Raw genomic sequence first — 11,470 nt, forward strand, 5'->3', positions numbered from 1 at the left:
GAGGCAGCAGAGAAAAAATGAAAGGTACAAAGGGATTAGATGTATGAGATGAAAAAAAAATTAATAAAATGTAGCACTGTTAGTGGCAGTGGCATTTCCTATTCACCCAGAATTTTTACATATGTCTGTTCTGACATAAAAGTGTAAAACAGAAACTGAACTGAAAGCTGATTTCTGATTCAGTTTTCTGCCACACAATTTTACGCATGTGTGTTCTTGGCCTAACACTGTTAAAATAAAACTGCATAAGAATACATCTTGTTCTAAGATTTAAAAACATAAAAATGCCAAAATATGAAATAAAAAATAGTTATTATGGAGTAATAAAAAATATTTATAATCAATAAAAAATATAATCAGTTTGTTTAAAGAATACTAATACATAACAGATTTATGTTAACTTAAAGAGAAATGTTCTCAATCTGTTTGCACAACTTAAAAATAAGTGTTTTATCAAGCAATTACTTGATTCCTCTCAATGAAGGAATAACTGTTTATCATCAAACTTCTTAGAAATTTTTAACTGCAATACAAGGCTAAAAATATATCTATGAACAACAAAATGAAATAGTGAACAATATTAGAACAGTAATTTCTATCAATATGTAATTGGTTCAAACACCGTTATTCTCTAGGAGTAATTGCATCCACAGACTCCCAAAAATACTAACCAATCAGCAACTTTATTTTACCAAATGTGAGTAAAATAAAGTTGATGATTGGCTGATATTTTTTGAGTCTGTGGATGTGATAATTCCTACAGAATAATAGTATTTGAACCAGTTTCATATCGATGTTAAAAAAACGGAATAGAAGCAAAAAGATAAATTATAGTAATTTCTATTTTTATAATTTTTTTCTCAAATTAAGATTTTTTATATGTACAGGTACATGTTCTATAATTTAAATCAATAATAAATAATTTAATGCAAAACAGAAATGCATCACCACAATTTCAGATATTTATATAAAAAATTATATTCTGCTTGATATTTTAAAGCGTGTGCAATACTGTAAAATGACCTTAAAAGTTTTATGCACTTTAACTTATGGATCACATACAATATTTAGATATGATAACATGCTATCAATAAAAATGATTTTTTTTCTTTTTTTTACAAAATACATAAATAACCTTCATGACTGATAGCAGATTATCATCTATCTAGCAACATTTTGATTTTTTATTCATGTTTAGTTAATTATTAAATATATTGAAAAATGTTTAAGTGGAATGAACAAAAATTTTTCTACTTAATTTGCAAAATATATCCAACACAATAATAAATTCTCTTTATAATATTTGGTCCACCAATGGCCAAGTGACTCCGTTCCCTAAAAACCGAGAGTTCGGTCATGGGTTGCACCTTGCCAGGACAAGTTGGAAAGTGGAGCTTTCCTGGTTTTCTCCACTTCTGTAACACCCAAATAGGGGCCAGTTACCCTTTAAAAGACCTCTGGAAAGCATCCCCCTAGGCATATGGCCCAAGTGTTGCATTGCCATAACTTAACAAACAAACAAACTTTATAAATTAACAACTTACAAACATTTTTAAGTCAACTAACATATATTTAAAATGTTTTTGTGACCAATGTTTCATCATCAGTAACATTCATATAAAATTTTTCTAAATTCCAAACAAGAAGCATTCTGTTACCATAACAACTAACATTTAAGACTCAATAATTTACAAACATTTTATTATGAAAAGAATTTTAGAAGATTAAATTCTCTTTAAATAATTTTATACAATAGGTTTGTTTAACCTATCTTGTCAACAATAACTGTAATAAATTTAAATTAATCATAAGATTACTTGTGTCAATTTAATACATAAGTTTTGGTATAAACAAATCATGCTATAAAAATAAGTTATAAGAATTGTAATAGTAAATGTACTTAAAAGGTTTGTATTTTTTATTTAAATAAATTACAGAAAAGTTAAGTAATAAAACTATGTACAGAGTTAAGTCAATAATTAAAGCATATAATTAAAAGATATTCTATAATAAATATTAAAAATAAAACTGCTGCTAATGAAAGTGGTTATTGATGGATTAATTTTAGCTACAAAAGCTAAAAACATCTGGCCCGCTGTCATACTCCAGACAAAAAATTGGCACTTAAGTAGTTTGAGTTTGACACCCTTGGTCTAATAGATGAGACAACTGACAAACCTTTACTAAAATATTTTATTAATCTGACAAATACATTTCAGGTAATTATCCATCTTCAGTGCCATAGTGTTATAAATTTCAAACAAAATATAAACCATAAAATAATAAAAAATATACATAATTTAAACTCAAAATATATGATTACATAATCCATGGGATTCTTCCTATGCACAAATTTGGTGCTTTTGGCCACCAACTGTTATAAGACAAGTGAAATTTCTCCATTGACACTCTCCAATCTATAACTGGTTGTTGCAGTGTTTGCATCCAACTTAAATTCTGGCATAATGACATCATACCAACAGTTTTCAATTTGCATACCCATATTACAATTAATATTATTTTCATTTGTTATTATTTCTACATATTCTTTAAATTTTCTTTTCCACATGAATAAATAACATTATTTATATCAATATTAGATTTATTATTTTCTGTACGTTGGTACCACTAGGATATAGTAATTCACCACAATTGTCAAACTACAAAATATTAAAGTTTAACAAAGATGAACCAGAATTAGATAAACTACACAGACACAGAGCAAACAATGAACAGATGATTTAAAAATAGATAACCTAAATAAAAACAAAGACTAAATAATGTATAAACAACAACAAATAAAATATAATTTAGGATAGTCGAAGTCCACAATTACATTATACAAATGTAATTTTAACATGCTAAATTTAGTAATATCCTAATAAGGCTTGTTTGGAACTGCATTTAACTATTTAAACACAAAATTGGCCAAAATCAGCCAAAGGAAAAGTTGTTTGATAAACTTTACTATACAAATTCCCCTCGTAGTCTGAAGGGTAAAAACAATTTCATCTCCAGGTACACAGAAAGAAGAAATTTTTAGAGCTTAAAAAGTTAACTTTATATAAAAACTACAGTAGATGCAATCATATCAAACAAGCATAAACATTATATTTAAAATAAATTTAAAAATATAGACAGACATATATGAAAAATGCTTTATACAAATTGCATGCTCCTTACACAAAATATCTTTTATAGATCCTCTGATAATTGATAGATATGTCTTAAAGCAGTGTTTTTCAACTGCTGGTCCATGAAAAAATTTCACTGATCCACAGAAAAATATTTGATCATACTGATGGTACAGTTAATTACAGGTGATATTTAAATAGTAATATAGAGTTACTGTATATACTTTGTTATGCACAGTACAGTACAGTAACTCTAGATAAGCATATATAAGCATAATTCACCATTGCATATAATTACTGGTCCATTAAAATATCAACAAGAAAAAGGTTGAGAAACACTGTCTTAAGGTTAAGCACTTGAGAGATGATTCTTTTCATATTATATTCTAATGACACTAACTAAAGTGGTCTGTTAATATTTTAAATATATATATACTATTATCTTTTTCCTACAGTTACTTTCTTGAGTTACCAAATTTTTGGCATCCTTAATTAAGAGATTAACAAATTAAATAAAAAAAGTAATTTATATTTAAAGTCATAACATAACATTTGATCACACTTGAAAACTGACATTCAGTTAGATAAGTGGTTTCCAAACTTGTATTTGTGGACCAGTTTTTTTTCTTTCTTCATTTTAATCCCTTGTGGACAATAGGGTTTATACAAAAACCAACTTTTTAAAACACCAGTTTTCGAATCTCAACTTTTCTACGAAACCAGTTAAAACCAGTTTTTGAATTTTACCCAAAAAAAGGAAATAAGAGACATTTACAACTTATTTTAAAACTTTTATATTTATTTAATATTTATAACATTTCAAGAATATAACAAAATATAATCAACCAACATCTCCACAAAACAAAACAAAACAAAAAAAAATGCTAGAATATTACATTAAAATATAAAATTTACTCCATAGAAAACCATTAAAAAAACAAATAACAATGAATACCTGCAAATTATTTTATTTCTTATTTTTCCTAAGAAAATATGATTTTAGAAAGCAAAGGACATCTATAGATCTATTGCTCTACCATGTCTTATTTTACACAAAATTGCAGAAACAGAAAAAACTCTTCTCACTTGCTACTGAGCTGGATTTAATCATTTTTAAAGCATTAAATAATAAATCAAAATTTTCATTATTCTGTTTGTACCTTCTAATACTAAAAACTACTTGTTTAGTGTCCTAGGGCTGGACAAAGTCATTTTTTCAAGTTTTTGAAGACATTTATGTAATTGATCTCACGCAACCTGATTTTGGGGGGCTGTATTCGCAAAGGGTCGCTTGTAGAAGTATGGTTCTTTTGACTTTTTTGCTCCTATGGATATGCTCTACCAGCTCTGATAAGGTCCCAACCATCTCAGGCTTGAATCAAGCCAAATTGGCTAAATTTTAGGCATTACTTGATGTTATATAGTTTTAGGGGGGTGGGGATTTGCCCCCACCCGGACGCTGAGGTGCGAGCGATAGCCAGCACCGAGGTGCACATCTATGTGCAAAGCATGTAGAATAGGCGGTAGACTGATACATGTTAAAAACTGACCTAGGGGTTACCCAAGTGCAATTTTACCTATTATTATTATTATTATGTTGGGTTAAGTGAGATATACTCGGTTAACACCGGTGGCTGTGTACTATGCCGAACCAAAGTCAAGGCATAGTAACCAAAACAGAAATTAAAGAAGTGTATCAGTGTGTGTGTCTGTATTCAGGAATTTTCTCACAATATGACATGTATTCAATATACTGGCCTTCTGTAGTGTGATGTATGTGTTTCTATTCAATTCTAATGTGCCCAGGCTTTTGTGTAGTGTGTGTGGTATCACACCTGTAGAGGAGAGAACAACAGGTACAATAAGCACCCTATCCATCCTCCACAGATGCCTTATTTCCTGGGCAAGTTCTGTGTACTTGATAATTTTTTCAGTGCATGCGTTTTGTATATTGTGAGTGTTTGGAATGGATATGTCTATAATGTATGTGATTTTATTGTGTTTGTCAATGAGTGTGATGTCTGGTCTGTTGTGGTAAATTGTTTTATCTGTGATTATGGCTCTGTCATAGTACATTTTGTGCATGTTGTTTTCCAATACTGTCTGTGGGATGTATTTGTAGTATGGTTCGTGGATGTCTACTAATTTGTGTTTCTTTGCAAGCTCTTGGTGTATTATATTTGCTACTTGATTATGTCTGTGTAAATAATCTGTCTGTGCCAAGAGCTTGCAACCAGAGGTGATGTGTTGTATAGTTTCTGGCATGATGTGACATTTTCTGCATGTGTCATTTGTGAGTGTTGTATCTTTGAGTATGTGTTTTCTGTAGTTTTTAGTATTTATGACCTGATCCTGTATGGCAATCATGAATCCTTCCGTCTCCCCAAAGAGGCATCCCCGAGCTAACCAGCTGTTTGACGCAGTTTTGTCAACAAAATCCTGGACCAGATCATAAGGATGCCTGCCATGGAGTGCCTTTCGAGCCCACGATTGCTTAATGGTGTCTACGCTTTTTATATGTTGCGTTGTGTCCATATGATGTGAATGTAAGTTTAATGGTGTGTTATTTGAGTCTGCTAGAGTTACTGCTTTGTGTAATTGTGATGTTTCTTGTTTTTTGTAGAAAAACTCTCGCAGTGACTGAATTTGTTTGTAGTGAAGGTTAACTATGTCAATCAGGCCACGTCCGCCATCTTTACGTGGAAGGGTTAATCTTTCTGTGGCGGATTTAGGATTTATTATTATTATTATTATTATTAATTCCATTAGACAAGAAAAAACTCTTGAAAAGTGGTACAATTATGAATGTTAATAAAACAAACATGCTAATGTAATTGCGATAACATCATAACAGTTTTCTCGTATCAGGTCGGGAGTGGTGTTTTCGAGTCTGCTATTAATTGAGAAAGCAGTCGTCCATCCAAAATGCTCTTATCTACGTTTTAGACAGAAGACGGCTTTCTCGATTGGGAGCGGACTCAAAAACGCTGCTCCTAGCTTGACATGGGCCTCCGTAATAGCTGGCGAGAGACTGCTTACGAGAAATAATTAGTTTTCTCGCTAAAATATTTTCTTGTTGGATTTTCTGGTTTGTGTATGTGTGTTTTGTTCATACTTGCATCCAGGATTTTGATCGGTACATAATTATAATTGTTTACAAATCATCTGCAGTTACAACGAAAAGGAAAATGAAATAATTTATCAAAAATGAGTGTTTTTGATCTTCTCTTAACATCTGATTTGGATATAATGCACATTTGAAAAAGGAGTATTCAAAAGAACAGTGTTGTCAGTATAACATTTTTTGTTTTGTAATTAGTTTTATGAAACTTAATATTTAATAATATGGGTGTACTATAGATTACTCCCTATGGAATTTCAGGACTTTGATTATATATTTGAACTCAGGGGACCGAGACAAGTTCAACGGTACCCTATTTTTGAACCGGAGACGAAAAATAAAAAAGTTATCACACTTTTTAAGTTACCATACTTTTTTAATGCTCTCATGCAGATGGCACTGTAGTTGCTAGTATTGCCATCTTGCGGTAAAGTCTGCAAACCGTGACATCGGACTACGGTCATCTCCCGGAGCGTTAAACACGCGATACGAGAGCGGAGAGAGCGACACGACTTCTGATCATCGCGCGATTGCCATTTCAGTTAATGTTACTTATGGCAGTGAACATGGCGGCCCGACTGACCTCTCAAATGGGCGCCACCACACGCCGCCATGTGCTAAACTAGTGATCGATTCACGGTAGTTCTTGAACAAAGTAAAAAAAGGGGGGAAACGTCTACTAAAGGCAATTTTAACGGCAAGCGACGGGACTCCCGATCGCGATAGCGAGGCCGACTTAGTGGAGAGCGACGCGACTCCCTATCATCGTGCGATCGCCAGAAAAAAGTATGATAACTTTTTTATTTTTTGTCTCCGGTCCAAAAGTAGAGTATCGTTGAACTCGTCTCGGTCCCCTCTGTTCAGATATATACCCAAACACACGAAATTCCATAGGGAGTAATCTATAGTATACCCAACAATATTCCCGTTTTATGCCAGAGACAATTTTGTGTCAAAATGTTGATGTTCTTAATCAAATAATTAATTAATTTTTGTTTTAGGTATAGGCTCAAAAACCAGTTTTTTTACTTGGGAAAACCCAGTTTTCAAATTATACAATTTTCTTCAAAAAACCAGTTTTAAACACGTACCTGAACCTGTTACCAGTGTTGATGAAATGACAGATAAATATCGTAAATGTTTTCAAACCCTAATAGTTCTTCTTCATATGATATGCCAGTTTTGAAAACTGGTTTTTCAAAACCAGGTTTTAAAAAATGACAAACCCTAGTGGACAAGTATTTTTGTAAAATTAACTAAACTGCAAATATGGAAAACAGTGTTCAATTGATTTTTTTAATAATTTTTAGACTGACTTAGTAAGAAAAATACAACAAGATTTTGTTCTAATCATCTTGAAAAACTCAGTCTGTGGGCCATTTACTAATAATTTCCTGGGCCAATTTTTTTTTGCCAGTCTTCCCATGGATTAAGTATTCAAATTATAAAGAAAAACAAAAGTAATAAAATAACATGTTTAATAAAAACATTTTAAGTTCTTTTATTAAAGTAATAAATAAAATTATAAGTTTTAAGGAAATTTTGTTGCGATCAGTAATAAACTGTTTGCAGACTAGCACTAATCTGTAGATCATAGTTCGAATACCAAGTTAGATGATACTGAAATTTCAATTTCAAAATGTACTGCTCAACAAAATTAGGGGATAATGCATTATAAATAGTGGATAAAAATGCCACTAGAACTAGATGAACTTATTTTATGAATGCCATGCAATGTGCATGGTTATAATTGAAAGCTGAATTTGTATGCACATGCATGCTTTTTTTCCTTAAATGCTATGATAGTGAAACCTTGATATAAACATGATTTGGGTTAAATTAGATCAAGTTAAGGTTGACTGATAACACACTTTACATCCATTTTTAAAAATGCATATAAAATTTAAGAACACTTTAGAGTTAAAATTAAATAATATAAAACAAAACCATACAAACTTCAAGGTCAGTCCCAATGAAAGTAACAAGTAGTTCACATGTTTTCAATCAACTCACACCTTCATCAGGATTAGCTGAGATCCAAGATAGAATGTTTAAATTCTATAACATAATGTTAGAAACTATTCTTGACAATTGTTCTTCAATCAGGTCTGCAGAGTTGACCAAAACGAACTTCTCATTTCTTTCATTGCTGGACTGACCTTGAGGTTTGTATAAGGTTTTGTATGAATATAAAATATACTTTTATGATTTTTACTGCATAATTTGCAGATTTGACCATTATCAGGATTAAGTAAGTGCTTTATAAACTTTATAGCTTGTTTTCAAGATTGCAAATGGTATTTCTTCAAATTATCTAGAGTTGGTTTCTGCTTCCTGTGTAGTAAATCTCTTTTTGTGCATGTACAGTTCACATGATAAATATAACTCCCATCTTCCAATTACAGATGAATGCATAAAATTCAAATGTTTTAAATTTTAACCATTTAACTTCCATGCTTTTAATGTTCCATAAATGAGCACATTTTTCATTGCCATGAAAATCTCTCAATTTTCAAATTTTCAAAATCCTTTGAATTAATTTGATTAAAATTATTGTAAATGTTATATTTATTAATTCAATTCAATAATGTTCAATTTAAATCTTTCAAAAAATTATGTAAATATTTAATTAAATATAAAAGAGAAAATTTCTTGTGATTAAAAGAGTCAAACTTTTGCTTATGGAGCATAAACAGAAAAGATTATTATATTGAGTTTGATTCAACCAACATGGGTAAAACAGCAAAAACTAGTACTGAATTATTAAGAAAATATGTACAGGAGTTTGCCATTTAAAACAGATGGAAAAATTCTTTATTGTGCAGCTGCTAGGGTTATGTGAGAAATTGCTTGAGCAATTATGTACAGTTACATTTCTTTTATTTTACATGTATTTTATATAGAATCTGAAGCATAACACATTGGACAGTCCATACAAGTGTGAGGATAAACACAGGAGTCAGGATAAGAAGCAAAAACAAAATGAAAGTTCTGATGTCACTTATTACATACCCAAAGGAACCTGGTTGTGATTAAACTGTAAACCCAACAACTTTGATTCAATCCAGCAACCAGGGTGTAATTCATCAAAAATGTATATTTTCAACCTTCTCCTAAAATCTGCTTCAGGTGTAATGCACATTTGAAAAAGAAGTATTCAAAAGAACAGCATCATTGATTTAACACTGCTCCTTCAGCATTCCAATAAGAAGTTAAGTTTGTGTTGAATGTGCATTATACCTGAAGCAGATCTTAGGAGAAAATCAAAAACATTTGTTTTTGATGAATTATACGTAGTTGCTGGACCGAATCAAGGTTGTTGGTATTTAGATTTTTAGTGTCCTGTCCAGTTCTGTTAAGATAACTTTGCAACTTGAACAGCCATGCTAGTTAAACTCTATAGGAAGATAATCCTAGCCCTAACAAGAGCAAGTCCTAAATTGAACTTATTCAAGTGCCAAAGGAACAATGTTATACTGACAACACTGTTCTTTTGAATACTCCTTTTTCAAATGTGCATTATATCCAAATCAGATGTTAAGAGAAGATCAAAAACACTCATTTTTGATAAATTATTTCATTTTCCTTTTCGTTGTAACTGCAGATGATTTGTAAACAATTATAATTATGTACCGATCAAAATCCTGGATGGATGCAAGTATGAACAAAACAAACACACACACAAACCAGAAAATCCAACAAGAAAATATTTTAACGAGAAAACTAATTATTTCTCGTAAGCAGTCTCTCGCCAGCTATTACGGAGGCCCATGTCAAGCTAGGAGCAGCGTTTTCGTGTCCACTCCCAATCGAGAAAGCCGTCTTCTGCCTAAAACATAGATAAGAGTATTTTATACAGACGACTACTTTCTCAATTAATAGCAGACTCAAAAACACCACTCCCGACCCGACACGAGAAAACTGTTATGATGTTATCACAATTACATTAGCATGTTTGTTTTATTAACATTCATAATTGTACCACTTTTCAAGAGTTTTTTCTTGTCTAATGGAATAAATAAAATAATAATAATAATAATAATAGGTAAAATTGCACTTAGGTAGCCCCTAGGTCAGTTTTTAACACGTATCAGTCTACCGCCTATTCTACATGCTTCGCACGTAGATGTGCACCTCGGTGCTGGCTATCGCTCGCACCTCAGTGCCCGGGTGGAAACAAATCCCCACCCCCCTAAAACTATATAACATCAAGTACTCCATGAACAGTCAAGTGGGCTTCTCGAAGCCAGCATAATTACGCTGGCCAAATAATTAAACGCCACAGTCTGTACTTCTACCTAACAATATTAATCTCTTCACGTTATACAATGTCTACTATAAAACGAAACAGTATATAGCAAATTTGCAATTTCAACACGACTTCAATATTTATCATATATCAAGTAAAATGGTGACGTAAGGTTCATAAAATATTGCAAACTCAAAGGTTTACATCATTCCATTTGATAACTTTACCATATTGCGCTGGATTAACTTCGTTCTTTGATAAAAGTTAAATAATTGCTAACATCCTAACGTTAGAATTTCATCAAATTCTATCAATTAACGTAAATTAACGCACAGAAATCCGATCCAGATGACTAGGTTAGTAGGCATTATGGAGCATACATTCAAATAAAAATAATCGAAATATTTGTGTAAAATATAAACAAATTTATTACCTTTCCCTTTACTTTTAAATACTTTTTTTTTAGAAAATCATAAAGTTTAATTAGATATTTTTCTTGATCAAATTATTCCTATCGTCTGTTTACGATTAACAACTTATTACTTTCGCTAGAAGGCGCTTTTGATTGACTCACGTGATTATCTCATGAGCCGAACGATTTCATTACGAGATCTAACGCTAACCAATCGTAAGCTCTGTTTCTTTATCGTAGAAAGAAAATACTCCAATTGCGTTAATCGTAATAATGTACGGCTAGAGTAGAAGTATAAGTGTTTTTTAGATGTTTTCTCATCTGATAATAGTCAGCATGGGAAACTATTTTTAAAAAATAATCACATTAATTATCGTGATAATAAAAATAATTATGATTTGTAAAACTGATTTCAACGTTTCAAAGTCCGAAATCATTGTACAGTTTATTTTACAAAGTTAAATACTGTATTTTTTCCAGTAAATAAAAGTATATTGTGAATTACTTGTATTTAATACCAAAAAAAAAAAAAAAATACATTCTAAAAATGACTT

General features: G+C 31.2%; 1 protein-coding gene across 1 annotated transcript in view; it reads right to left on the minus strand.

Moving 5' to 3' along the window:
- The window catches only part of ClpX (Caseinolytic protease chaperone subunit), a 51,942-nt gene extending 40,849 nt beyond the window's left edge, over nucleotides 1-11,093 (minus strand). Inside the window, exon 1 of the mRNA XM_067288547.1 lies at nucleotides 10,938-11,093. The gene's annotated coding sequence lies outside the window, so the exon portion shown is untranslated. The remainder of the gene's footprint in view (nucleotides 1-10,937) is intronic.
- Nucleotides 11,094-11,470: the final 377 nt, after the last annotated feature.

This window comes from Centruroides vittatus, unplaced genomic scaffold (assembly GCF_030686945.1).
Source record: "Centruroides vittatus isolate TY-2023 unplaced genomic scaffold, ASM3068694v2 scaffold_861, whole genome shotgun sequence".
Lineage (NCBI taxonomy): Eukaryota > Metazoa > Arthropoda > Arachnida > Scorpiones > Buthidae > Centruroides > Centruroides vittatus.